This window comes from Camelus bactrianus, chromosome 12 (genome assembly GCF_048773025.1).
Source record: "Camelus bactrianus isolate YW-2024 breed Bactrian camel chromosome 12, ASM4877302v1, whole genome shotgun sequence".
NCBI lineage: Eukaryota > Metazoa > Chordata > Mammalia > Artiodactyla > Camelidae > Camelus > Camelus bactrianus.
In genome coordinates this window covers 30,925,329-30,951,867 of record NC_133550.1, presented here as the reverse complement: position 1 = coordinate 30,951,867, position 26,539 = coordinate 30,925,329, and the positions used below count along the sequence as shown (strand labels likewise).

The 26,539-nt window shown below is 41.0% G+C and overlaps 1 protein-coding gene across 2 annotated transcripts in view; it reads left to right on the top strand.

Annotated features, from left to right (window-relative positions):
- The window catches only part of RFX4 (regulatory factor X4), a 152,406-nt gene that overhangs the window by 39,649 nt on the left and 86,218 nt on the right, over window positions 1–26,539 (top strand). For both annotated transcript variants that reach the window (XM_074375133.1, XM_074375131.1), the window contains exon 3: window positions 14,654–14,714. The gene's annotated coding sequence lies outside the window, so the exon portion shown is untranslated. The remainder of the gene's footprint in view (window positions 1–14,653; window positions 14,715–26,539) is intronic.

Sequence of the window (26,539 nt, the reverse complement as noted above, 5' to 3'; positions counted from 1 at the left end):
AGTTCCTCTATTTTGACTGTCTTTTCCTCTATGTCCTTAATCATATTAACCATAGTTATTTTAAAGTACCTGTCTGACAACTCTTACATGTAACTCATATCTAGATCTATTTCTAGTATATGTTTTTCCTAGGATTTCAGGTTTTTGGTCCTATTTTTCAGTATGCCTTAACATTTTTGATTTAATGCTCAACATTGTGAATGCAAAGTTGAAGAGGCTTTGAGTGATGTTTACATCATCCAAAGAGTTTTAAATTTTGTTCTAGCAGGCAGATAGAGAACCAGTAAGTCCACTTGACCCTGTTAAGACTTGGTTAAGTCCAATCTATTTCAGTTTTATCCATACTACAAGAGTATGGTCTCTACTCTTAGGTCATAGCCTTTTTGGGTCCGCAGCTGAAAGCCCTGGATTTTTACCAAGTTCCTTCTACCTTGACTCAGTTTGAACTCCAAATTGTGGACTTCTTAGCTAATCAGTGTTTCTCTTAGAGATTATAGTATGCAACCTTCCTTTCATGTCTACCTCACATTTCTCTTTATCTTTAGCCTCTAAGCTAATGTTTTCTCTGGTTTTTTTTTTTTTTTTTTTTTTTTTTGGTTTCTCACTCTCTGCATGTGCAGTATAGGAATAAGCTAAAGACTTGAGGGGAATTTGAATGCAGGCATGTTTATCTTCTTCTCTATGGTTCTCTTCTCTCTGAACTGTTGCTCCTTATATCTTAGCCCCTTTGTCATCTCTAAATTCTAACCTCAGTCTCTTCAGCCTAATAGACTATACTCTTCCTGGGTTCCAATGTAACAATTTAGAAATATCCTCAGGAGAAAATCAGGGTTAATGTGGAGATCATGTCAGTGCCAGTGCTAGATCTAAAACATGGGCCACCTGATTCCTATGTGTGTAAAAGAACAAAGAAGTCTCAGTCCACATGTTTTTATTTTCAAAATGCAAAAATATTACATTAAAGAAATATATCCCCTGGCTATAAGAGTCATGTGTGTATATATTTGAAAAAAATAGGAAAAAATATGAGGAAGAAAAATAATTGCCTCTAATCCCATTGTCCAAAGGTAATAGGATGTTTTTTGATGTTTCCTTCTAGTCTTTTTTTCTAAGCATATATTGTTAAACAAAATTTTACCTATGTATATATTTATAGTTAATATGTGTATATGGCTATCATCTATTAAGCAATAAGAAGTGCTTTAATTCCAATATCTCATTCAATTATCACAGTAGTCCTAGGAGGTAGCTTATTATTATGAGCTTCATTTTGTACATGTGAAAACTGAGGCTCATAGGGGTTAAGTAACTTTCCTGAGTTACACAGCTGGTAAGTGGTAGAGCTAGGATTTGAACTGAGGTCTGTACATTTGCCTTTGAACATCAGGCAATTAGTCTTTGCACTTTTCTGCCACTTAGAAGGTAATGCTTCAAAGACTTGCCATTGAGAATTTTGCAACTTGTCCGTAGGAATTCTAAGACTAGAGCTAGGGAGTCTTACTCCCCCCTCTCAGAGGCTGATTGGTATGTTAATACTTGCCTGCACCTTACCATCTCTTCCACTGAAAGCCCCACGAAGGCAGGAATGTTGCATGGTTCACTGCTGTAACCCCAGATCCTGGCACATAGTTGGGGGCTTAGAATATGGTTGAAGTTTCAAAAGTTAAGAGAAAGACTCCTCAGTTTTATACTTTAAGAATATTTTAGATTGTAAAATACAGAAATCTGACAGTGATTTAAACCATGTAGATATTTACTGTCTTATTTAAGATAGGAAGTAGGAGGTTCCAGGGTTTATTCAACAGCTGAGCATCACCTGGGACCCAGGCTCTGTATGACTTTCTGCTTAGTCTTCCTAAGTTGTTGACTTTTTGTCCTCATGTTGGCTTGTGACCTCATGATCACAAGATTTCAGCTTCAGGTCCAGGCATCAGGTCCATGTTCAAAACAGATGGATGGGACAAGGGAAGGCACCAGGTAGTTTTCTTATTATGTGTGTTTCTTTTATCGGAAGGAAACAACTTTCCCAGACACTCCCAGTAGATTTTGCTTACTTCGTGTCCAGAACACTATCATCTGTAGCTGAAAGGGAGAATAAGAGAGTGAATATTTGTCAAAATAATAGAAAAGAATAGAATTATGAAGGTTGGATCACCCCCACGTCAAATCCAGCCTACCTCTTATTTTTATACAGCCCATGATCTAAGTTTTGTTTGTTTTTGTTTTGTTTTTTAAAGAGTAGAGAAAAAGAAGAAAATGCAACAAAGACCATATGCCTGAAATATTTACTACTTGGCTCTTTACAGAAAATTTTTGCTGACCTCTGGGTTAGACAAATCATGAATACCCCTGGGATTGTCATTTTACTGCCTTGAATAAAACTGGGGCTTGATTAGCAAGCAGGAAAAAATGGAAGACTAGCTGTTGAGTGTCCAGCTAAAGAATATACTGTAAAGTTTATCCCTGAACCAGACCAGCAGGTAAAAATGCCTTTCTGGGATGATTTGAGAGAGATTGAAGTTCTACCTGCTGAAAAGTATTTCTTCTACTGGCCTGAGCAAGAGCTGGGTATTAGCACCAGGAAGTCCTGGTTCAAATGAAATGGAGTAGGTGGATAATCAGTTTATTAGCCTAGAATTAGAGACGATGAGATTTTATAGATATCATCTTGGCTCACTCTCCAATTTTACAGATGAGGAAATTGAGGCTCAGAGAAAGAAAGTTATTTGTCCAAAATCATACTCTTAGATAGTGTTAAAATCAAAACTGTTACCCAGGTCTTCTGATTTCTGTCTAATGCTCTTCCTGTTATGTCCCTTTTAGCAGCTCAGAAAAGATGGATTTAACTGACTGACTAGAGACTCAGTGAGCATGAAGAAATGGGACATGGGACATTTTGATGGAATACAGTTGGGAAGAAAACCCTGGGCTAGTGAGGTCAAACCGTGAATGCCCGAGAGTGGATGGGTTATTTACTATAATTGGGGTCAAATAAATTCTCATTTCCAGTCTGAATGAATTGCATTTTACCCTTGGCAGATGTCAGTAGATCTTCATGTTTCTAATGGTATACTCACCAACAAATGGGAAGACTGTAACTGTAAAGTATTATAAGGCTCATGACTGGTTAGAGCATTATATCCAGAGAGGAAAACTTAGCAGTGTGGATTGAACAGAGTTGTACAGGTGGAACAGAAGTTCCTGCAGAAGCTGAACCCAGAAGATTCCTTGAGCACTTGACTGTGTAGAAGACTCTGAATAGCCCAAAGTTGTACAAGAAAGAAAGAGCAGGGAGCTGAAATTAAAATATATTAAGCATTAGGCAGTCCTCTAGGCATAATCACAGCCCCTGTTTCCTCTAATGCTCTGGGAGGGAGGTATCTTTCAGCTCCATTTTACAAATGAGGAAACTTGTAAAATCATACTTAAGGGAGAGAAAGGAGATGATAATAAGTACTTTTTGTAATGTGCATACTACACATGAATTCTTATAGAAAATTTAAATCAATTCCCAGAAAGTTCATAGAGTATTCTTTACTCTATGTAAATATTTGAATATATTGAGATTTTAAATACAAAGTTTTTACCGTCAAGGTTGGTAACCAACCATCAAAGCCAACCAATAAACATGTAGTGCACAAAGGTTTATGATGGAAGAAAACTTTAGACTGGCCTCATTGAAAAATGAGGAGTACTTACTAGCAGCCTGTGGAAAGGGGAAAGGTGTTTCAGGGAGAGGGAATGACAGGAGCGAAGCACATGGTTTCAGGAGGGAGCAGATCTTTGAGGCTGGTGCCTGGTGAGTATGGAGGAAAATGCAGGAAGGGGAGGAGAGTCTAGCAAGTAAGGGTGAGTTGAGTTTTTAAGATTTTCCTATGCAGGCAATGAGGAGTCAGAGAGTGTTTTTATAAGTACATGTTTTAGAAAGACAAGTTCTTAAGATTCAGAGGTTATGTGACTTATGTCATAGCAAATAAGTGGCAGAGTTAAGAGTCAAACTTAGAGCTGTCTGATTTTATAGCTGGCTTTTTGTCTATTGTGTAAACTGTCTCTTCTGTGGGTCCTTGCTCTCAAGGAATTTTCATTTCAGAAGGGAAGCTAAGGCACATGCTTGAGTATTAATAACACAAGGTCGTATGTAGTAAATTCCACTTGAATTCTGCAAGGTGTTCTGCCTTGCCATACCAAATACGTTCCTGGACTCCAGGACGACCTCCCTGGAAGCTTGTTAGAAATGCTGAATCTTGGGTCCACTCCAGACCCGCTGAAGCACACTCTGCATTTTAACAAAACCCCAAGTGGTTAGAATGCATGCTGAAGTTTTGGAGAAGTCACAAGGTGGGAAGGTGACTAGGGAAGGCATCTTGGAGGAGGTGCCATTTGTGTTGGGCCTTATAGGATCCATGTGGTTCCTTTAACTGAAGGGCTAGGAGGCAGAAAGCCATAGGCAGGTTTTGAGCTTGGAGAGTTTTCCAGATTGTCTTGAGCAGAGAGATTGAAGAATCATGAAGGGAAAAGCTGGAAATGGGAGCTGGGCCATATTGTTGGAGGACTTGAACTCCCACAAGGGGTTGGATTTGGTAGTTAAGGTGCCACTGAAGGAGCTGGGTGGAGGTGACAAATCAAAGTGTCATTTTCAGGTTAGTGTGGAGGTTCTCTGCAGGTGGATTGGAGCCAGGAAGGGACTTCAGGGGCTTCCACCTGGTTCAGATGAGGTGATGAGGCTATATACCAGGGTTGAGTCAGCAGGATGAAGAGAACTGGAGAGACTGGGACCATAGGATGTGTCCAAAGAGCAGGAACCCAGTGGGATTCCTGTTTCCCTCCTTGGGAAAGAGGACAAATTAAATGTAACCCTGATGTCCCCAAGTCCTCTAGCCTTCGTGCCATCATATTCTTAATATAATAAATTAGATGACTTCAGCTTCTATGTTACATCCTAGGCAGGAGTACAGAGCTTCTTTCCCTTTATCTCCAACTTAGACTCTGAGTATGTCTGAGTGTGTGTGTGAGAGTGTGTGTGTGAGACAGTCCATACTAAGTCCTGTTCCCTCTGCTCTTTGACAGCTCCTAACAACTGCCATTCCCCATCCTGCCTGCCTCACTGGAATGTACCCTCCACAACCCTTCTCTAGCTCGTCATGGCTATTACTGACTGACTGGTGACAGAGGGTGTTTATAACATAGGGAAAGGAAAATTTGGAATTCAGCAGCATGGTGGCATAGAACTGGGTTCACAGCGGGTCACAACTTAATGTGACTCATCATTATGATGTTAAAATCTCATCTCATTTCAGGGCTGTGTATGTGAAAGTTACGTCTCTCTCACTCCACTCAGCTCACTCAGTATGTCAGGTTATTACCCAACTTGGAATCTTGTTCCAGAGAAGAGGAAATGTGGTTAAACTCTTCCATATTCCCATCGAATTGTGGACAAAACCCCCCACCCTGCCAGTAGCAGAAAGGCACTCAGACAGCTCCTAGAGCAGGGGCAGTGACTTAGAGTGGGAAGTCCGGGGTGGGAGGAGTTCCACAGAGAGCCTTCCCATGATGGCTTTTAAAAACTGGATTGCCCTTGTGGGGTGAATGCTGCAGTCTTAGCCCAAGCTGGGAACCAAGGTGCAAGACTAAAGGAGGGCTGATGAGGCCCACTGCTTAGGTTAGGGTTTAAGACAACCCCCAAGCTCTTCCCCTTCCTCCCCTCTGTATCTGAGAGGCTGCCTTCTTTGCCCCTGAGTGTCTATCTGTCCTCTGCACTTGTGGAGAATTAGGTCATCCCTCCTCTGTGCGTGGACTGCACCTCCAGGCCTCTCTGTACCTCCACTCCCTTCCTCCACATGCCATAACTCTCTGAGGGGAAGGGAGTGAGTCTGATTGACTGTGTCTCACCACCACTTAATATGGAAGGACCTGGTACATAGTAGGTGCCCAGTAAGTGTTTATTACATAATGGATATTAGCAAAGCAAAATACTGCAAAGCCACGCCAGATTTTAAGTATAGTTTGCTTTCAGTTTTGGGCACTCCAGGACCACTTAACCATTTGAAGAGATTCTTCCTTCAGATGGTGACTCCCTAATAGAATCTATTAATTTGCTCAGAATTAAAGTATTTTAAAATAGGTAATACATTCCTGTAGTTCAAAAATCAAAATGTTGTAAAGGCACTCACTGAGAAGTCTTGGTCCCATCTATCTTCCTCCTCAACTTCCTAATGCGAAGCACTTTTGTTTTATCGTGCATTCTTCAAGTATTCCCAGTGTTTATTGTGTATTCTTCCAGTGTTTGATTTCTTTATATAAATAAAATATTCAAATATATGTTCTTTTTGCCACTTTCTTATGCAAAAAAGTAGCACCCTATATGCATTTTGCTGTGATTTGCTTTTTTCAGTTAATAATAAAGCCTGGAGTGTTCTGTATCAGAAAGAACAGAGAGAGCATTCTCATTCTTTTCTTATTTTTAATCTTCTTTTCTTGCAGTTGTGTAGTATTCCACCATGAGCATGTATCATAAATTAGTTAACTAGATGAGCACTGAGCTGTTTCCACACTTTTGCTGTTACAGCCTAGTTGCAATGAATAACCTTGTGTATGGTCATTTCCCATGTGTCCAGTTGTATCAGCAGGATCTGTCTGCAGACATGGGACTGCTGGTTAAAGAAGTGTGGGATTTCAGTATTCTGCTAAATGTCCTTCCATATACGGGAGGCACCATTTTGCATTCCCCCTGTAAGGTGGGAAGGCACCTGTTTCCCACAGCTTCACATCAGAGTTGTGTGGTCATGGTTTGGATTTTTGCCTATCTGATAAGTGAGAAAAGGCATTTTAGTGTAGTTTTCATTTTCATTGATTGAGAGTATCTTTTCACATTTCAGGAGTATTTGCATTTTTTCCCTGCCAACTATGTATCATGTGCTTTGCCTAATTTTTCCTCTTGGTTCTTGGTCTTTTTCCTTCTGATTTTATTGGGGCTCTTTCTATGGTGAGGAGGTGAGACTGTTGTCTTTGGTATGACTGCAGTTTTCCCAAGCAGGTCATTACCTTTATACTTATGGTGTGAGTTTCTTTCCCCCCACATAGAAGCTTTGGATTTTTTATGTAGTAAAATTTCTCAATATTTTCTTGTATGGCTTTGGGATTTGTATCAAAGTTAGAAAGACCCTTTCCTACTCCAGGATTCTGAAGGAATTCACCCAGAGGAGGTGAAAGGAAGCAGGTGTGGGGCCCCCTCAGAGCAGTGCTGCCAACATCACAGTTTTGTTTAATACTTAGCACTGTTCCCACGGGGAGAAGCGTTTGCTGCCAGGGGCTGATGCCCACTGCCAAAGGCCTGGGTCCAGGTGCCCTGATCAGCTGGTGCTCTTTGCATCGCTGGAAAGGAGGTGGATAAGGGGAAATGAAATGTTTGGCAGCCCCATGTTCCCAACAGGTGAGGTCTGGCCAGGTGCAGCCTGATTAGTATAATGAAAGGAAATAGAATTAGAACTTTGAAGTGAAACTTGAGACTCACATAAATTTGAACCTTTCCTGGGATTTGAAAAGAAGTAATTAATTTAGAAACTTTCTCCTTCAATATTAGACTCTGCCACACTGGCTCTAGGCAGGAAGTATTCTAGAATAGGTACCCAATATCATGAATCCTGTCAGCCTAGAGGCAGAAAATAAATGATCAGGTAGATAATATGTTCCCTAAAATCTTTAGTCCAGTGCTGCAGGTTTGAAGAGAGAATGAGTCTCCTAAATGTTCGGATTTCAGGAAGTCTGTACGTCAGCTAGACTGGGTCCCTCTCCTGGCTCCACTGCTAAACTGTGTGACCTCAGACAAATTACTTCTCTGAGCCTCAGTTTCTTCCTCTCTAAAATGAGATAATACTAATTATCAAACTTAACATCGGTTAAGCACTAAGTATATATCAAGTACCATATTTGATGTTTCAACATACATTAAATCATTCCCTGACTCAGGCAGCTATGAAAATTAAATGCAATAATATAAAGAGCTTTGCCCAGTGCCTGGCACATTATAAAACCTCAATAAACGATCCCTAGTACTATTGGTATTTTACATGCTTACTGAAATCAGATGGGTAGGTTCAGCATTTAGTTGTAGTATTAGCTGTTCACTAATTCCACAAATACTGCCATGTGTGGGTGCTGGGGACACAATGGTGAGTGTAGACTGTGCCCTACAGAGCTTACAAACTAGCCGGGCAGATGTGCAGATGCACTGTCAGCACACAGTGACCAGTCTGTGATGAGGGCTTTGCCAGGGACCAGCCAGGGTGCTTTAGGACCACAGGAAAGGGATGAATAACTCTGGCCCAGGTGAAGGGCTTGCCAAACCCAGGCCTGTGGGCAGAACAGGGATGCAGGTGCAAGACCTCTCTGGAGGAATGGTGACTATTATTGTGATAGGGAACACTTAGGTAGCATACCCTGTGCCAGAAGTGGTTTAATTAGCCATCACAGTTAGTGCTTGGTACTGTTATTACCCCTATTTTACAACTAAGGAAACTAAGGCACCAAAAATTTGTTTGAGGTCACAGCTAATAAGTGATAGAGCCAGGATTTGAGCCTGGAAATTTGGCCTCAGTGTTAATATTAGGAAATAGATCCAGAAAAGGGAGCAGAGGTGCTCATCACTGGGCATTGGACCAGGATTCACTCTGAGAGGGCAGTGTATTGGAACTATAATTGCAAAGTGGGAGCAGAACAGAGTGACAAGGAGAAGACCAGGCACTGAGCAGCATCTTGATGGGAGGATTTTTAAGCAGTTGGTGCTGTGGCTTTGGTAGGACAAGCAGGGGGACCTTGAGGCTCAGTGTGTACTGTGAATGGCCCCAGAATCTTGTTGGTTTGAAATTCTGCCTTGCAGGATGAATCTTGTTTGGTTTGAGACATTTCTGCCTGTCAAAATGAAAAGGCATCTGTCAAGACCAGTTCCTAAGATTTCTTATCAACCATGGCTCTTTCCATCTTCCTAAAATGTGCTCTCCTGTCCTCTTTGCCTAGCTGGCTCCTGCTGCTCCTTCAGATCCCAAGGCTGGGCTCATATCCCACACTTGGTGCTGCCATAGCATCTTGGACCAGCCCTTCTCAGCTCTTTCTTAGGACTTACATTTTATTTACTGACAATTTGAGCTCAAGAGAGCAGAGACCATGTCTGTTTTTTCTCACCCTTTAGTTCCTGGCATAAGGCTGGAACATACTAGATACTCAATAAATATTTGATAAGTGAGTGCATAAGTTAACATGACTTCTGATGAATTAGGATTGGGAGCCATCAGATAGGAGGTTCAGGCCTAGGTGTGACACACACCCCCTTTGGGGAAATGACTAGGAATTCAGACCCTGGGCAGGAAGTCTTTCCATAGGGAAAGAGGCCTGCAGAGATGGAAGGCACCTATTTGATGACAGAGCCAGCAGGTCCCTGTTGTCTCCAGGTAGACCTGTTCTTGTCTAAATACTGTCAGTAGCCACCATATGCCAATCATTAGGTGAGGTCCAGTCTCCACTCCTGGGCTGCATGGCCTTCTGCAGGTTTTTCAGCTTCATGCAAAGCTCAGTTTCCTTATTTATAAAATAGGGATGTAAAACTAATTCATAGCACTGGTGGGAGGAACAAAAGGAGATAGCATATGAAAAGTGATGCTCAGTGCCTGGCTTAAGTACTCGGCCAATGAATGCTATTATTATTGTTATGATATTCTTTTTAAATGTATCTAGTTTTTAACATATTTTATTATATTTAACCCTTGAGCCATCCTTGTGACATAAGTTTTGATTCCCATGTTTTAGATAAGAACCCTCAGGCTTGCATGAGTCAAGTGTCTGCTCAGGTTCCCACACAGAGTTAGGGGCAAAACTGAAATTTAGACCCGGTTCTGCCTGCCCTCAAAGCCAGTTCTCTTTCCATCCATTGGTATCAGGAATGAACCCTAACAAAGTTTGGTTGGGAAGAAAGTCTGACACAACAGAGACAGGTTATCACCTGAATGGGAGACACTGTGGTGGATTCCCAGAATGGGGATGTTTCCTGGCTCCAGACGACAGACCATTTGCCTTTTCCCTCCTCTATGCCTTTCCTCATGCTGCTTGCTCCCCCTGTAGCATCCCTCCCTCAGCATCCTCCTCTCAAAGTCTGACCTGTCCTTGTAAAGGTGAATGAGACAGGTTACCAGCCAGGATGTGCCATGTGATTGATTCTCATTTGTTTTAAGTTAGGCATGTGTGTGTGCTTGGATGTGAAAGAGAAAGTTGGGAAAAGACTAGCGGTAAAAGGATAAAGAGTTGACAACAGCACTTTCTGTTGAGAGGCACTTGAATTTCCAGAGATTTCTATTTTCCATATATTTTCAAAAATTAAACAAGTGAACATGTATTATTTTTGCACACAGAAAACAAAGTTATTTTTAAAAGCCTGACCATCTCTTCAAGGCTAGCTCAAATGCTCCTTCCTATATGGAGCTGTGATGTCCTCTGCTATGTGTTTGCCTCGCAGGGTCCCCGTCGATGCGGTTGTGTTTGTTTGCCCCTATAAACCTCCCTCCCTTGCCTGCTTCCCACGGTAGATCCCTACTGAACAGAATTGCTCCAAGGCCTCCCGCCAGCTGGAGCAGCCCAGGGCAGCCTTTGCCATGCAGCCCCTGCAGCTGATGTTTTTGAGCTCTGTTAAGTTCATTTCACTCAATCTTCCCAAGTACCTTTCAAGGTAGGCATTATTATTACCCTCAGTTAGGGACCAGAGACTGTCTTGAAGCTTGAACAGGATTACTAGATGTCAAACAGCACTTCTCCTGCTCCCTTGCTACACTCCACCACTCGACCAGGACCTGTGCTGCAGCCACCTTGCTTCTGGGAAGGTGGTCTCATCTTTTGGGTCCCCATGGCTTTGTCTGTCCCTTGCTTTCTCCACCCTACCCCTGACTTCCTCCCACCTTCCTTGACAGCTGGTTTGCATCTCTGGGCCACTCCAGGACTCCCCCCACCCCAAGCCCTCTGGCAACAATCAATCTGTATCTGTTCTCTTCATCTGTAACCTTTTTTTTTTTAAATTTCACATATAAGTGAAATCATACGTATTTGTCTTTTTCTCTGTGTGACTTATTTCACTTAGCATAATGCCCTCAAAGTCCATCATTATTGTTGCAAGTGGCAAGATTTCATTCTTTTTTATGGCTGAATAATATCCATAAATATATATAAAATATTTTCTTTATCCATTCATCTGTTCATAGACGCTTAGATTGTTTCCATGCCTTGGCTATTGTAAATAGTGCTGCAGTGAACATGGGATGCAGATATCTTTTCTTATTAGTCTTTCATTTTCTTCAAATAAATACCCAGAAGTAGAATTGCTAGATCATGTGGTGGTTCTATTTTTAATTTTTTAAGTTACCTCCATACTGTTTTCCATAGTGGCTGCACCAGTTTACATTCCCAGTGACAGTGCACGAGGGTTTCCTTTTCTCCTCATTCTCACCAGCATTTGTTACCTCTTGTCTTTTTAATAGTAGTCATTCTGAAAAGTGTGAGGTGATGTCTCATTGTGGTTTTGATTTGCAGTTCCCTGATGATTAGTGACACTGGGCTTCGTTTCATGTACCTATTGGCCATCTGTGTGTCTTTTCTGGAAAAATGTCTGTTGAAATCTTCTGCCCAATTTTGAATCGGATTTTTTTTTTTTTTTTGCTGTTGAGTTATATGAGTTGTTTATATATTTTGAATATTAACCCCTTAACAGATACATGATTTGCAAATATTTTCTCCCATTCAGTAGGTTGTCTTTTTGTTGTTATTGATGATTTCTTTTGCTGTGCAGATTTTTAGTTTGGTATGATCCCACTTGTTTATTTTTACTTTTGTTGCCTTTGCTTTTGATGTCAAATCCAAAAAAATCATCACTAAGACCAATGTCAAGGAGCTTACTGCCTATGTTTTCTTCTAGGACTTTTAAGTGGTTTCAAGTTTTACATCAAGTATTTAATTGATTTTGAATTAATTTTTGTGTATGGTGTAAGAAAGATAGTGGTCCAGTTTAATTCTTTTGATTGTTGCTTTCCAGTTTTCCTAACACCATTTACTGAAGAGACTATCCTTTCCCCATTGTATATTCTTGGCTCCTTTGTCATAAATTAATCAACTGTGTGTCTGGGGTTATTTCTGGGCTCTCTATTCTGTTTCATTGATCTATATGTCTGTTTCTATGCCAATACCATACTATTTTGATTACAGTAGCTTTTGTAATATAGTTTGAAATCAGGCATCCTTGCCTTCTTAAGTGGGATCTTCTTAACTAGGATACTCAAGTCAGGGAGATGGATATGGCTATGTATAGAAATAATGATCCAGATGGCTAAACTGTTCAATTGAAAGACAAGTAATGGGGTATAGAAGAACAGAGTCAGGATCAATGATGCCTGACTTGGAGGGTATCAAGGAAGGCTTCAAGGGGTGGTAGTGTATATTCTAAACTGGAAAGGATGACTAACATTTAAAAGTAACTCCAGGTTGGCAAAACAGCATGAGTAGGTGTTAAGCGCATGATGTATTAGGACGTTTTGTCCCTGAGAACATTTAGTCTTTATACTAGTTAGGATAGTTTTGGTGGCAGGGAAATGAATACCCAGTGAAAAGAGATTTTATTAACTGACAAAATTGTATTATCTCACAAAACAAAGAGGCAGCTATTTTGGAGGTTTGTTAATCAGAGGCACAGCATGACACTCAGAATCCCCAGTCTTTCCCACTTTGTCTCTCTGCCTTCCTCGGGGTTGACTTTGTCTTCAGGCTGCTCTTTTCCCAGTTGCCTCACTCCAGTTATCATGTCCACTCACAACCATGTTCGAAAAGCAGGACAGACCAGTATCTCTTCTGTCTCTTCCTCCCTTCTTCCCCCTCCCTCCCTCTCTCCCTCCTTCCCTCCCTCCCTTCTTACCTCTTTACTTCCTTCCCTCCCTCCTTTCTTTCCTTTCTTCCCTCCCTCCCTCCTTTCCATCCTTCCTTTTCTCCATTAAAAAAAAAGGCTCCCCCCGCCACACTTTTGGAGGCCAGAAATATGAAATCAAGGCCTCCATTCCTTTTTATTAGGGAAAAATAACCTTCCCGAAAGCATCCAGGAGGCTTCTCCTTAAATCTGATAGGTCAGTACCATGTCACATGCTGCCTCCCAAGCCATCAGGGCGAGGCTAGATGACATAAAATTACCGGGATAGATCTAAATTAATCAACATTCACCTCTCTAGGATTTGAGAGGGGATAACTCTCCCTGAACAGATGGTCCCCTTTAAACTGGGATTCTATTAATAAGGGAGAAGGTGAATATGTACAATTGTTGAACAAGCAACAACAATATCTTCATAGTTTTTATAAGTAGACATTTTAATCAGAATTATACCAGTGTTGATCAATTTTCATCAAGAAAATATTTTCTGAACTCAGCTTCAATAAGCTAATGCATTAAAACGTTTTTAATGCAGTATATTTCATTTTCTTCCATTTTCATTTTTGTTTTACTTAAATTATTTTCATGGGTACAAATTCTTTCCCATATAAATCTTATATCACAGATTTATTTCATTGACTGTTTTTCATGTTATTAAATTTTGTTGATTTTATTTGTAGGTTTTGACATTATTTTCTTATAATATTTATTTATACTAGTTTTCTTCGGTCAAATTTTATCGATCAATAAATTTTGTTTTACAGGGAGTATTTCTATCAATAATCTTCATTAGGAATTAGATGAGACTGATTAAATGTATTTCTCAGTTAATCCATGATAAAATTGTGAAGAGTTCTTCTTAGGTATGCAAAGATTGATCTGTTATTCAGATTACTATATTGCAGAGGTCAGCAAACTAGAACCCCACAGACCAAACCTGGCCTGATGCCTGTTTTCATAGGGTTGTAAACTAAGAATGGTTTCTACAGAAGAATATTTGTAATCTTTTGGATAAAAGAGAATGTGAACCTTCAACCCCAGCTAAGAAAAATGTTGCCCTCTCCCCCAAGCTAATTTCATTTTTTCATTAATAGACTTATATTACAAACATTGTATTCAGTTATTATTATTATATTTTAAATTTTGTCAGTGAAAGTTTTGTTTGAATTATATAATGTTCTTGATTTTGCCTCTTGGCCCCTAAATCCTAAAATATTTACTAACTGACTCCTTACAGAGGAAGTTAGCCAACCCCTGCTCTATTGTATTGCTAGCCTGATTTTTCTAAACACTTACATTCTCCCGACCCTATACTGTCTATTCCATTGGAGTTACAAGAAGCAAATGGTGCATGAGGTCAGTATGTTCTTTGGGTCAAAATGATCGACTCAAATGTCCAGCTTCATTTGCGAAAATAGCAAGTTGGGTGAGTGCAGTCATACTGTTCAGTGATGAAGAGAGATGGCTCTTCAAGCTGTAATGTATTACATCAGATAAAAATACAAATTGATGTTAGAGTTTTCTATAAAATCAGTTTCTCCTCTCTTTCTTGTTAACGTCTGATAAGTCTAACATGTTGGAAAAGTGGAAGTATCGTTGCTTTGAAAGCATCAACATTACAGGGAAATGTAGTCTTTTGAAACCTGAGAGAGCTGAAAGGCTTTGTATGTTTTCCTACTGAAGTTAGCTTCTTTTTCTTTCATTTAACAGATGAGGAAAAAGAAAATAATAGAGCATCCAAACCCCACTCTACTCCTGCTACTCTGCAATGGTAAGTTCCATTATGAGCAAGTTCTCTTGTGATGGGAAGCTCATATAACTATGTCTTGCTGCCGATAGGACAGCATATTACTTGGCTATTTTGACATTGTTGCTTACATCCCATAGCCCATATGCAATCAATTTAATTTGCAGGTATGTATAAAATACTCAATCTAGATATGCCTGGAGATTTGAATTTTCATATTTATTTTACTTGGGAGTAGATTTTTTTTCTGTCATCAAAACACTGGCAAAGACTGAATTCCAAATAGATGTTACTAATTGATTTTAATAGAGTCCATTATTTTAATTAATAATGTTGCAGCAAATTATAGAAACATAGGTCTATTCACCACTACCAGTGAACCCTTAATAAATTAATAATTAATTGCAATTATACTACAATTATTTTAACATTAATAATATTAATGTGAATTATCTACCTGAGTGGCTCTTTCTTTAATATTTGGAATTCCTGGACATGATGTAATATTTAATGCTATTGTTTAAGTGGTTGCATTCATGTTTGATATTTACAGGTAAATTCTCCTCTAAGAACTTTACTTAGAACTTATGTTGTAGCTTTGAATACCAAGGCTGTCTATGCCTGAGGATCTTGGCAATTAAGGTCTATTACTCCCCTAGCAGCGCAGCCCCGCAAACCTGAAGGAAGTAAGGAACAAAGGGGAAGGAAAGAGAAGTGGGGAGGGGAAAGGAACCCATCTACTGTGTGCCAGCCTACGTGCTAGGCACTTTGTACACATGCCTCATTTCATTCTCACAGTTCTATGAAGCTAGTATTGTTATGCCCATTTTACAGTTGAGGAAAATAAAGCTTAGACAGTTAAATCATTTACCTGAATCTACACATAGCCATGAAGTGGCAGATGCAGGAACCCTTTATGTGCATAGCCTCTGCTTTGGGAGAAAGGAAGAGAAAAATCAGGAAGGATGGAGGAGAGAGACCAGATCAGAAAAGGAAGCAGATGGGCTTTAATGAGCAAATCATATTAGATTCTCTTCACTAATCCATCCACAGGTGAGAGGAAAACAACATTGGGAGAAAGCATTCAGGAATGTAACTCAATCTTCTCTAACAAGAGTCTCAGTAGTCAACTTGTTTTGCTACAAGGATAGCAAAGGTTATTTTCAAGAACTCCATTTCCAGCCGTTTGGCTTGTTTCTGTATTCTGTTTCCCATTGCATATGCTGCTTTTCTGTTTTATTTAAAATTCTAGTCTACTTCCTTGGTCAAATCTCCCTCTGCACTCTTTCCCCCCAAATTATGGCATAATTACCATAATGCCATAATTCCCATAACTATGGCACAAATTCCCTTAATGTCAGCACATCGAATGAAGCATCAATGTAAAGGACTAGAAATGGGAGTGAGAATTTATGGAAATGCTGGGAGTCAACAGACACTCTTACTTTAATAATCTGAACATGTTGTACTTTTCAGAATAAAAATTTTGAAAGGGGCTTGAAGAAAATCACCTTGTTCATGTCTGTTTTTCTGTGATTCTCTGGCATCTGCCAGACAATGGAAAAGCTGTAAACAGTGTAATGTCTTAAATCAGACTGCCAGGAATTAACTCCCAGCTCTGCTTTTCCAGCTTTGTGACCTTGGTCCAGGTCCTTCACATCTCTGTGCCTCAGTCTACTCACCTGTAAAATGGAGATAGCTGTAGTATCTACCTCATAGGGTAGTCACAGAGAGGAAATGAGTTAGTATGAACAAGGTGCTTGAATGGTGTCTGGTGTAGAGTGAGTGCTGGGTGAATCTTAGCTGTAGATCCAGCAGTTCTGTGGATTCAGCAGACTTCTTCCTTCTGAGTCCCACAGGGACACCCTGGAGTAGGGCTTCTCTCCTTCCTGATATATGCATATCAATTCTCCTTCTACTGTACCTAATTCTGTACAAAATATCTGTTTTTCTAAATACATGGTCATACAGATCAGTCCAGAAGAAATTTTATCCTCCAGTTCACAAAGTCAAGCAGTAGATTTTTTGAATGAAAAAAATCTATTTTCGGAACCTAATCAAATTTGAAAATTTGTTAGTCATTATTATTATCAAAATGCATCAAGTCGTTCAAATATCAAATTGTCCTCCAATTCCCTTTACATTATATTTTTAAGATAGAGTTTTAGTCATTAACTAATTTTACTGATTTACTGAGCACCTACTGTTTGCTAGGCCCTATTTTAGGCTCCGAGAGTACAGTGGTGGATAAGATAGACTAAGAATAGAGGCTGACGAGAGAAAAAATTGGGTGATAACTTTTAAAGTTGTTATATTAATGATAAATAAATAAACATGTAATACATTAGATAGTGGTAAGTGCTGTGCAGAGAATTAGGATTGGCTGATATCTCAGAGGCTATTTTAGGTTGAATGGTGAGGGGAAGCTTCCCTGAGGAGGTGACATTTAAGTGGACATTTGTGTGGCAAGAAGTCCTTAGGACGCCATGAGAGTGTTAAAATCAGGGAGACATTCTAGGCTGGGGAGCAGCGCAGTCGGGCTCTCCCAGAGGCAGACTATGAGCTGAGGTGTGCATGCAGGTGGTTTGTTAGGTAGGGCACCCAGCATTGACAGCATGAGGGTAGGAATGCAGAGAGGGTATCGGGCTGTGATAGCAGAGGCTTCAGCAGTCCCACAGGGAGTTCTGAAACCAATGTGGCCCTTCAGAGACAAGTCCAGGCAATAGATCCAGGTCTTTTTCCCCCAGCCTTGCTCATCACGGATGTAGGATGCCCCCAGGGAGGGGGCGTATCTTTGGGCAAGGCAGTTGCCTTCACGTTCTCCTGATGACAGCTCCCCAGGGAGGATTCAGCCTAGCAATCAACCTCTCAGCGGTGGGAAAGGACGCCTCAGTCCTGAAAGGTAACCTGGGCACACCACAGCATCCACTACTCTCCCCAGGATGGAAGTAGGCTGAGCTTGCTCACAGACTTGCAGAAGGCCACCCGTGTGGTTGGAGCATAACCAACAAGGGGGAGAGTGATACAGATGAGGTGGGAGAAGGAGGTGGGGGAGAGGGTCTGTAAACAGCAGGAAAGAAAAAATGAGATATTTCTCTAAGATTAGGAGCAGAGACATGCTTAAAACCATGGTGGAGGACAAGTGACCTCCTATATCAAGTTCCACATGTGTAAATTTTTTTAGACTAAGTTTCAGTATAAAAACTTTGTCTCAGAAGGAACTGGATGCACCCTCCATTTCACAAGGGAAAATGACATTCCCTTTTTGCTCTGGCTGCCAGGAAATTCAGAGCTAAATCTGATGTTTATATACTTTTTAATCTCCTTGTCTAATTTTCTTCATTTTGTTAGCTTTTTAGAAAAAGGCAAGACACAAATAAATCCAGCAAATACATATTTTTATTTTATTTACACAAAATACAAACAAAAACATTATAGATAAGGTTAAAGTCCATTCTTCATGTAGTTTCTTGCCTCCTCCTCCAGAGCAGCACTGTTACCAGTGAGAAATATGTGAATATGTGTGTTTGTGCATGCATGCATATGTATGTATATATACACATATGTATGTATTTACTGTCCCTTGCCTGTGCACTTACATGCATATGGACTGATAGAAGTTTCTGAACTGTGATTTTTTATTTTGTGTTTTCTCCTTTTTAAAAGAATACAAACATATAACTAAAAATATTGTTCTACAACCTGCCACACTGTCCTGATCCACAGCTTGCTTGCTTCCTCAGTCGAATGTCCTAAAGCAATACCCATATTAGTCTACAAAGAACAACCTCATTTTAACTGCTACACAGTGTTTCATGTAAGACAGCAACAGAATTCATTTCGTCATTGCCCTTCTTTTTGATGGATGTTGAGATTGTGTCCAATTCTCATCTTTGCCATTACAAATAGAGACCCATAGAACGTCTCCATATGTTGCATCACACATCTGCTGAATTGTTTCTTCTGTGTGGGTATCAGGCAGTGGAAGTGGTGGGCATACAGAAAGTGTTAATGGGACTGCAAAATTGCCCACTCTAATGGCCTTTCCATTTTGCATCCTCACCCAGAGTGCAAAATGCTTTTTCTGAAAAATAGGAACCTAGCTCCACAACACGGCATTTCATTCTCCATGGCATCTACATCCTTCATGTTGTCCCCTCTCCAGTGGTAGCGTATAGCCCCTCAGGACAGTGGGGCGGGCAGGCCCAGGAAAGTACACTGGCCTCACTGCCAAGGTGGTAGCTGCCAGCCTGATAGTGCCCAAGTCTCCTGGGACACTTGGCTTGTTTCTGGAATTGGGTTAGGAGCTATTTGCCTCTCTAACTTCCCCCGCCTTGCTGTGAGCCCCCTCCCCATCGCCCTAGAGACCATCCCCGCTCTAAGAACAAATAATACAGCAGCCAAGCAGCTGAAAATAAGCAGGCCCATGTGATCTGGAGGCAGCTCCCAGCAGAAAACAGGCAAATATTGTCAAATGCCTTCTGCCAAACACTTTCCGGTATCCTCGGTCATGAGGTTAGTAAAGCCCAACCCGCTGGGGATGGTGAGCCCTGCTGGAATCCTGGCTGCACAATAACATCTATTCACACAGAGGATTTCGGCATGGAAAGCAGCCTGTTCCACCATCCTGGCCTGCTTGCTGCCAGCACATGTCCTGCTCCCCAGCCCCGCCCTCTCACACCTCCCCTGTTGCGGGTGCGGTCAGGGTGGAGACACTCCCCTGTCTGCACTTTGCGGGGGGTGGGGTGAGGGTGGTGGTGAGGCCCTTCCCCAAAGGAAGGGGACTGAAGACTTCTGTCACGTTCATGGGAGGCATTTTCCTTTCTTTTGAAGAATTAAAGATGGGACTTAGGTGATTGATGAGCTTTTAATATTTCAAATCAATATGAAACAAAATTAATTTACTGTTTCTCTTTAAAATGTTCTTGGAGTCCAGAGGTAGAATATTGGGCTGGGTACTGTTCCGAAGAAGTACATTGGAGTTTTAGACCAGGCTACAGCTGCTAGACCAAACTCATTGGTTGTAACCAGTGCTTGATGTTTTGCACCCATTTCTGATTTACTTCTTTATTTAGTGGTGACATAACCGTATTTTCTTTTGTAATACAAGTTAGTCCACCTCATTCCAGAAAGGGAGGCAAAACATTTTTAGTTTTCAATGTAACCAGAAGCGATTAATAATGCCAGTAGGTGTGACTGTATCCTGCGAGAAGCCCTCAGGTAGAGATATGAAGGAAAATAAATTAAGCAGAACAACATGTGGGTGTAACTGTCTCAGAGAATGAGATGCTATGTTGTAGAGCTAGGTTCTTATTTTTAAAAAGGAATTTTGTACTGTGAGTGAAGGTATAAAATGATAAAGCCATTTAAGTGGGCAATTTTGCAATCCCATTAGTGTTTTAATATGTGCATCCACTTCTGAATATTGACATGGAGAAACACTCCCCCAGGTGTGCAGGGGGCACATATGAAGATGTTCTTTCAGCCCTGTTTGTAACGGTGAAGGGGAGATGAGTAGAGACAGGGAATAGATGGAAAGGGAAGATTGAGGGGGTGGTTTACAGTAGAACATGGTGGCAAAATCCCCTCCACCAGCACTCTGGCTGCCAACCCATAGCCTAGGCCCCAACAGATAGATTAGCAACAGCATGGAACTTGTGGCACTGTGTTATTACACTGCCTAGTTTTTGTCACACACGAAGAAAGGGACTTGATTAACCAAAAAACGAGCAGAGGGATTCCAGAACCTGGCTAATTCCAGGCCTTTCTGGAATACTAATTTGGTAGCTTGTAGATGAAGCACAGAATTTGGACTAGATTATTGCAGATTCTGGTCCAATTTAGTCATTACAATGGCAGAGATAAATCTCTGATTCAGGCTATTGATGAGCACTGACCAAAGCTACAGGTTGAGCCAACACTAAGAAAACCTTCAACCAAGGGGATGCAGGGCTAGCCTCGGCCCTGGGAGAAACACCAGGGACCCCCTGAACTCAGGTTTGTCTGCCAAGCAGCAAATCATGGACTTAATTGTTGTTTCATAAAATAGATTGGGGTTTTTTGGTTTGTTTTGGCATTTTTTAGAATCTGCCTCAGGCCTGACCAGAGCCCACATTAGCCAATGCCACCACTTTGCATTTATTTATCACCTAGTAGTGTTCTTTCCTTGGTTCCCATCTTCCTTCCTTGTTGGCTTCTTAAAGGCAATGGTGGGGATCACGTCTTCTTGTTCATGGCTGTATTCTGCAGTACCTGGTGCATAGTAGGTGCTCAGTAGATAAATGCTGAGTCACTGACCACATGGATGTCAGACCGAAGCACAGAGTGAGAGCTTTAGAAGCACCGTCCCTCAGTTCATACTCCAAGTCAGGCTTTTCCTAGCTGAGTGATTTGAGGCAAGTCACTTAGCCTCTCCGACCCTCCATTTCTTCCTCCATGTGATGGGGATAATGTTACCCATCTTGTGGGAGAAGTGATAGCAAATATGAACAACTCTGGTATAGAGTAGGCACTTGAAAATGTAAATCTAATTTGTTAATATAAACAAGCTTTTCCTTTAACTTACCTAGGTCTTAAGATTCTTTTTTTTTTTTTAAGGGCTTTTTGATTTGTGCAAAAACCTGCTTTCCTTCCTTCCCACCCTCTCTCCTTCCTCCTTCCTTCCGCAGTGTTATTGTTTTGTGAGCACAGTGCTAGGAACTATACTAACATAAATAGGAATTTGATTTGGTCCCTGCCTCCAAAGAACCTTCAGTCTAAGATGTAGTGTTACCTGAATATTCCACAATAATAATATAGAGTAGTACCAATAGTTACCCCTTCTACTGAGTGATCTGCATATGGCTGAGGGCTGTGCATGGATTCTTGTTTAACCCTCACAACAACCTTGGGAGCTGGGTATTGGGTATCGTTTCTTCATTTAACTGATGAAGGGAGCGAGAGTGAGAGTTCAAGGAACATATCTGAGACCGTAGTGCTTCTAAGTGATGGAGGCAGGATTCACCCTCAGTGATCCCTGACTGTAAAACTGGTGCTTTCTCTCAGGGAAGCCTGTTAGAGCTATAAAAAGATACAAAGAGCTATAGAAGTCTCCAGGAAGCAGTGAGAGCTTTAGGAGCAGGCATTGTATCCACTCAATCAAGGTGTTCTCCTCTACAGACATAACTCAGCACTCTACATGTTATCAGCTGAATGAATGAATTTGGCAAGGAGGAAATTATTAAGAAGTGATTAGCAGATGGGACTGGGTGGGAATTAAATGTAGCCTCATGGAAGAGAAATACGAGCTGAGCCTTGAAGGCTGAGACCCAGCAGAAGGCCATGGAACATGTGTAGGGTGGAATGTGGCAAGATGTTTTTGAGGAACAGCAAATAGTCCAGTTGGCTGGAGAGACATGTATGTGTAGGGGTGTGAGGCCAGAGAAGCCTGGAGAAGTAGAAGTAGTCAGGGGTCAGAGAGAGGAGGCCTTGGATGCCAAGGTAAGGAGTTTGGACTTCTGTGGAGAGGCAGAGGGGAGCCACTGAAGGGTTTAGACTACTGTCTGCCTCTGATTGCTTGGCTAGTTTTATTTTTTCTTTCCATGTATTTTACAGTCACAGATCTCTTGGACAAGCTCAGTAATAAATTATGTCTAGCAAAGTAAAAAAAAGAAGAAGAAGAAGAACCCTATTTTTTCTTTTGGTAAGACAGAAGAAAAAAGTTCCTATTCCAGACATGTCTGCAGAGACTCAAGAAATGCATGCTGAACTGAAAACCCATGTGAACATATAAGAAAACATATGTTTAAAATTAGAGCAGAGGGAGAAATTATGTTGTGTGCTGAGACATTCGCTCTACATTGTAGAGTGCTGATACGAAGCTTCCACCACGTGCCCTTGGATGCTGCATCCTGAAACCTTGTGAGGAGGTCTTTTTAAAAATGCATACTGCAGATAATAACTCATTGTTGGCTAGTAGGCTGAGGTCATTATCTCTCCATAATAGGATAGGCTCAATTCAAATATGATCAAGTTGTTAAATAGAAGATCAGAAAATGGAAGAAGTGGGGAATGTTTTTGTGATCATTAAAAAAAAAATCCAGATATAATAGAGTATTGTTCACCATGTCAGACTAATGATGTCCTGTAAAAGTGAGGTGGAAAGGGGGAAATTTCATCAGATATGAAGAGAAATAATTAACTGCCTTTCTTTCTGCCATGCCTTGGTCAGGAAAGTCAGCATTCCAATTAGCGACTTCAGTACACATATGGACCCTCTAGAGTTTGTAAGGGGGTTTAGGGAAAGGTGTCATGGTGCTGTTCCTGTAGAAACTCATCAAGCATCAAAGTTGCCATTAATGCCAATTACATTTCTTCATTCATAGAGCTTATTAAAATGCTTCATAGTCATAAGCCACCTAGATACCTTGAGGCAAAGAAGCTTCATAAGAGAAACAAAGCGTGGGTAGGAATGTAGCTGTTTAGCAGGCAATGGCCTCTGGCAGGTATCTGCTTAATTAGCTCAGCCTGTGTGCACTGTGACTAATGCCCATAGGATTCAAATAGTTTGCTGTAGCTATGGGTTCATTTAATGGGAGGTACTTTAACCTTGATCTCATATTTAATCCTGATTTCTTGACCAGATTTAGTGAGCATACAAGTCACACAAACACCAAATAGAAACTGAGGCACTGGGGACTTAAGTAAAGTAACTAATGAGAGGAAGAGCCAGGAACTTAGCTGGGAGCCCGTGCTCTTTAACACACTTGGAAGCGTTGTTCCCCCCATAACTCGGCGTCCTCGGCATTTCTTAATCATGGAGAATGGAGCACCCTTTCATCCATTCAGCCCAGGTAGGAGCTTTAGAGATTCCTTGGTTGCTCCTACCCTCCTCACAGCCAACAGCATGACACCTACACCCTAAATGTTATCTCTGTCCCCACAGCCACTCCTTCAGTTCATGCTCCTTCACTTCCTTCCTGGACTATTGAAATACCTCCAAACTGATGTCATTTTTTCATTCATTCATTCGACAAATACTACCCGGTCAGCCACTGTGTGCCACGCTTCACTAGTCCACCTTGTCCACCCACCATAGTGGTGCCAGGGTGACCTTTCCAGAGAATAAATTTGATTATGACACTACCATCTTTAAACTTAACTGGCTCTCTATAATTTTAAAGGATCATATGCTTTTTATAAGATGAATTCTGAATGGTTTGAAATGCATGTTTGTTGAATGTGTCCATGGATTTTTCTGGCCAAAATTAATTTTAGGAAATCATTAGCAAAGATAAGCAAAAAGCAATACTTTACCCCTTTGTGTAGCTGGTTATGCACAAAGTTCTAACTGCCCAGATTATTATTGTGTATGCATTAGGCTGGAAAGTGTCCCACACACAGTAGCCTAAAGAATTGAAGTCAAACTTTATAATGAAAATGCTCAATGGAACTCTCAGTAGCCTAAGATGAAACCTATGAGACTTGGTGGTGGTTGTTTTTTTTTTTTTTTTAATGTTCTTTTATACTCAGTCCATTGCTGGCAAATACAATATATTAAACTTTAAATTAATACTAGTTACTGTTGTTGATGATTACATTATTATTATTCCTACAGCATCCCAGAAACACTCTTCCTGCCTCTGAGTATTTTTCAGTCCTCTCCAAGTACTACACCATTGCCTTCTGAAAATAACACTTTCATAGTAACTCTTCAACTCTGGAGGTTGCTAAATTCTTATGCCAAGTCGGATTCTTTTGTGTGGCACTTAAGGATTCTCCATGCCCTTCCATGGTTCTTTCCTTTTAGATTCTCCGTTACAAGCCATGGCAGAATACCACAGTGGTTCAGAGTGAGACAAACTTTCCATTTATCAGCTGCATGACTATGGACAAGTGAGCTTCACTCTCTGAGCCTCAGTTGCCTCATGTAAAACATGAGTACAGTACCTCCCTCGTATGGTTATTGTGAGGGTGAAATGAGATAATGGATACCCAGTGTCAGGCACCTAGTAAGAGCTCAGCAGGTGCTAACTGCTGCTGTTGTTACAAAATTCCAGTCCCAGTTTATCATGAAACCTTTATCATCTGCACTATAATCTGTTTTCTCACCTTCGACTGCACTTGTAGTCAGGAGTTTGTAGTACTTAAATATTCTTATTTCTGTGCACTATTCTCTCCAAATAGAATGCAAAGTAAACTAGGGCATAGATCATGTCATATGTCAACACAAGAGTCTGCAGGAGCCTGACAAGAAACAGAAAATAGATTGGGTGTTAAAAAAAAAAAAATAGGGAGGAGTGAGGACTCTGGCCAACCTGAGGGCACATGTAACTCTGGCCAATTGTTGTCATGCGGGAATATGGGCCCAGGGTTGCCAGATCTCAGTCTTTTCAAAAGAAGCCAGAAATCCAGATTCTTATGTGAAATGTCCTGAGTTTTAAAAGTTGGGCCAACACTGTTCAGGCCAAACAAAGAATGTTTGTGAGACCCCATTTTGTGAAAGCTGCATTATTCAGATGGCCCCTGTGAGTTTGTACATAATCTGGTTATTTGGACCTTTGAACTCACTTTTATAGAAAAAAACAATATTTTGAATGGCATTTAGGGGTACAGGCTAAACTAGAAGGCTGATTCCCTTTCATACCAGCCCTGAAGCTTAGGATAGTCCTAAGTAAACTAATCTCTGTGTGAAACCATTTTCCCACGGAAACAAATTTAAAGTTCCAATTTATAATGTTGGGGACACATATGCTAGAATGTAAACCCTTTCAGAACTGGGCCTTTGTTTTGTTCACTGTTGTTTCCTTAAAGTCTGTAACACTACCTGGCACTCAATAAGTATTTTTTGAATTGAAGATTACCTGTGTCTTTATTCATCTGTCCACCATTAATCTGTTCTCTGAGTGCACATCTTGGGCCATCTTGCGCACCATGGTGTCCCCAGCACCTAGTGAGTGATAAGAGATCAATAGATATTTGTTGAATGAATATATGACTGAAACAATCTGTCCATCAAATACTGAGCACCTGCCGGGTGCCAAGGAATATGTGGGACTTGAAAAATGCAGAAGTGAATCAGACACCACCCCAGCCTCAAGGAATTAGGTTGCCTAGAAGAGATTGCATAAACTGTTTCCTGGAACACTTCTAAAAATTGTCAGGAGTTACTCAGTGTTCCCCTTCCCAGAAGTTGGGGGTGGCGGGGGTGGATGAGACGACCTGGGACCATTCAGCACAGGCTTCTTCATTTATCCGAGCGTCCCTCGGGTTGTTTGGTCATTGGCGTCATCTGTGGGGTTGGGATATGAAATTATTGAACTGATTTTCTTTCAACCACGTGTTGCAATGAGCCGAATGAGCACTGCCCTTTCAAGTGGGCACCTCAGGAGGCCGCGTCCTCATTCCACTTCAGTTACGACAGCGCTGGACCACTTCTTTGGCAAGTGCCCTCAGAGACAGTTAGAAGCCACTTGAGGACATTTATTTCATTGCTTTAGCATCATGCCTTATTTTTGACCCCCTAGAAAAATGGATGGGAGGAAAATGTTATTCTAGTCATTTTCTCCCTCAAACTTGGTTCTAAATGACTTGGGGTTATTTCCTAAAAAACAGTTCAGAATCAAAGGAGATATATTTTCTGTTTTGAACAGAAATATTTTTGAGTTTATTGAAAAGTGTGTGCTCCACACTGGGCCAAATGGCATTAGGGCCCAAAGAGAAGCCCCCAAACTGTCATGTGCCCAGCGGTTTTGTTGGAAGAGATATTTAACCTTCCAAAGCATCTGTGACAAAGCAGGCCTATTCTTTTGGATACCTACATTCTGGTGTTGGGGTTAAAGAGGAGGAAAAACACTGTATCTAGTTTACTT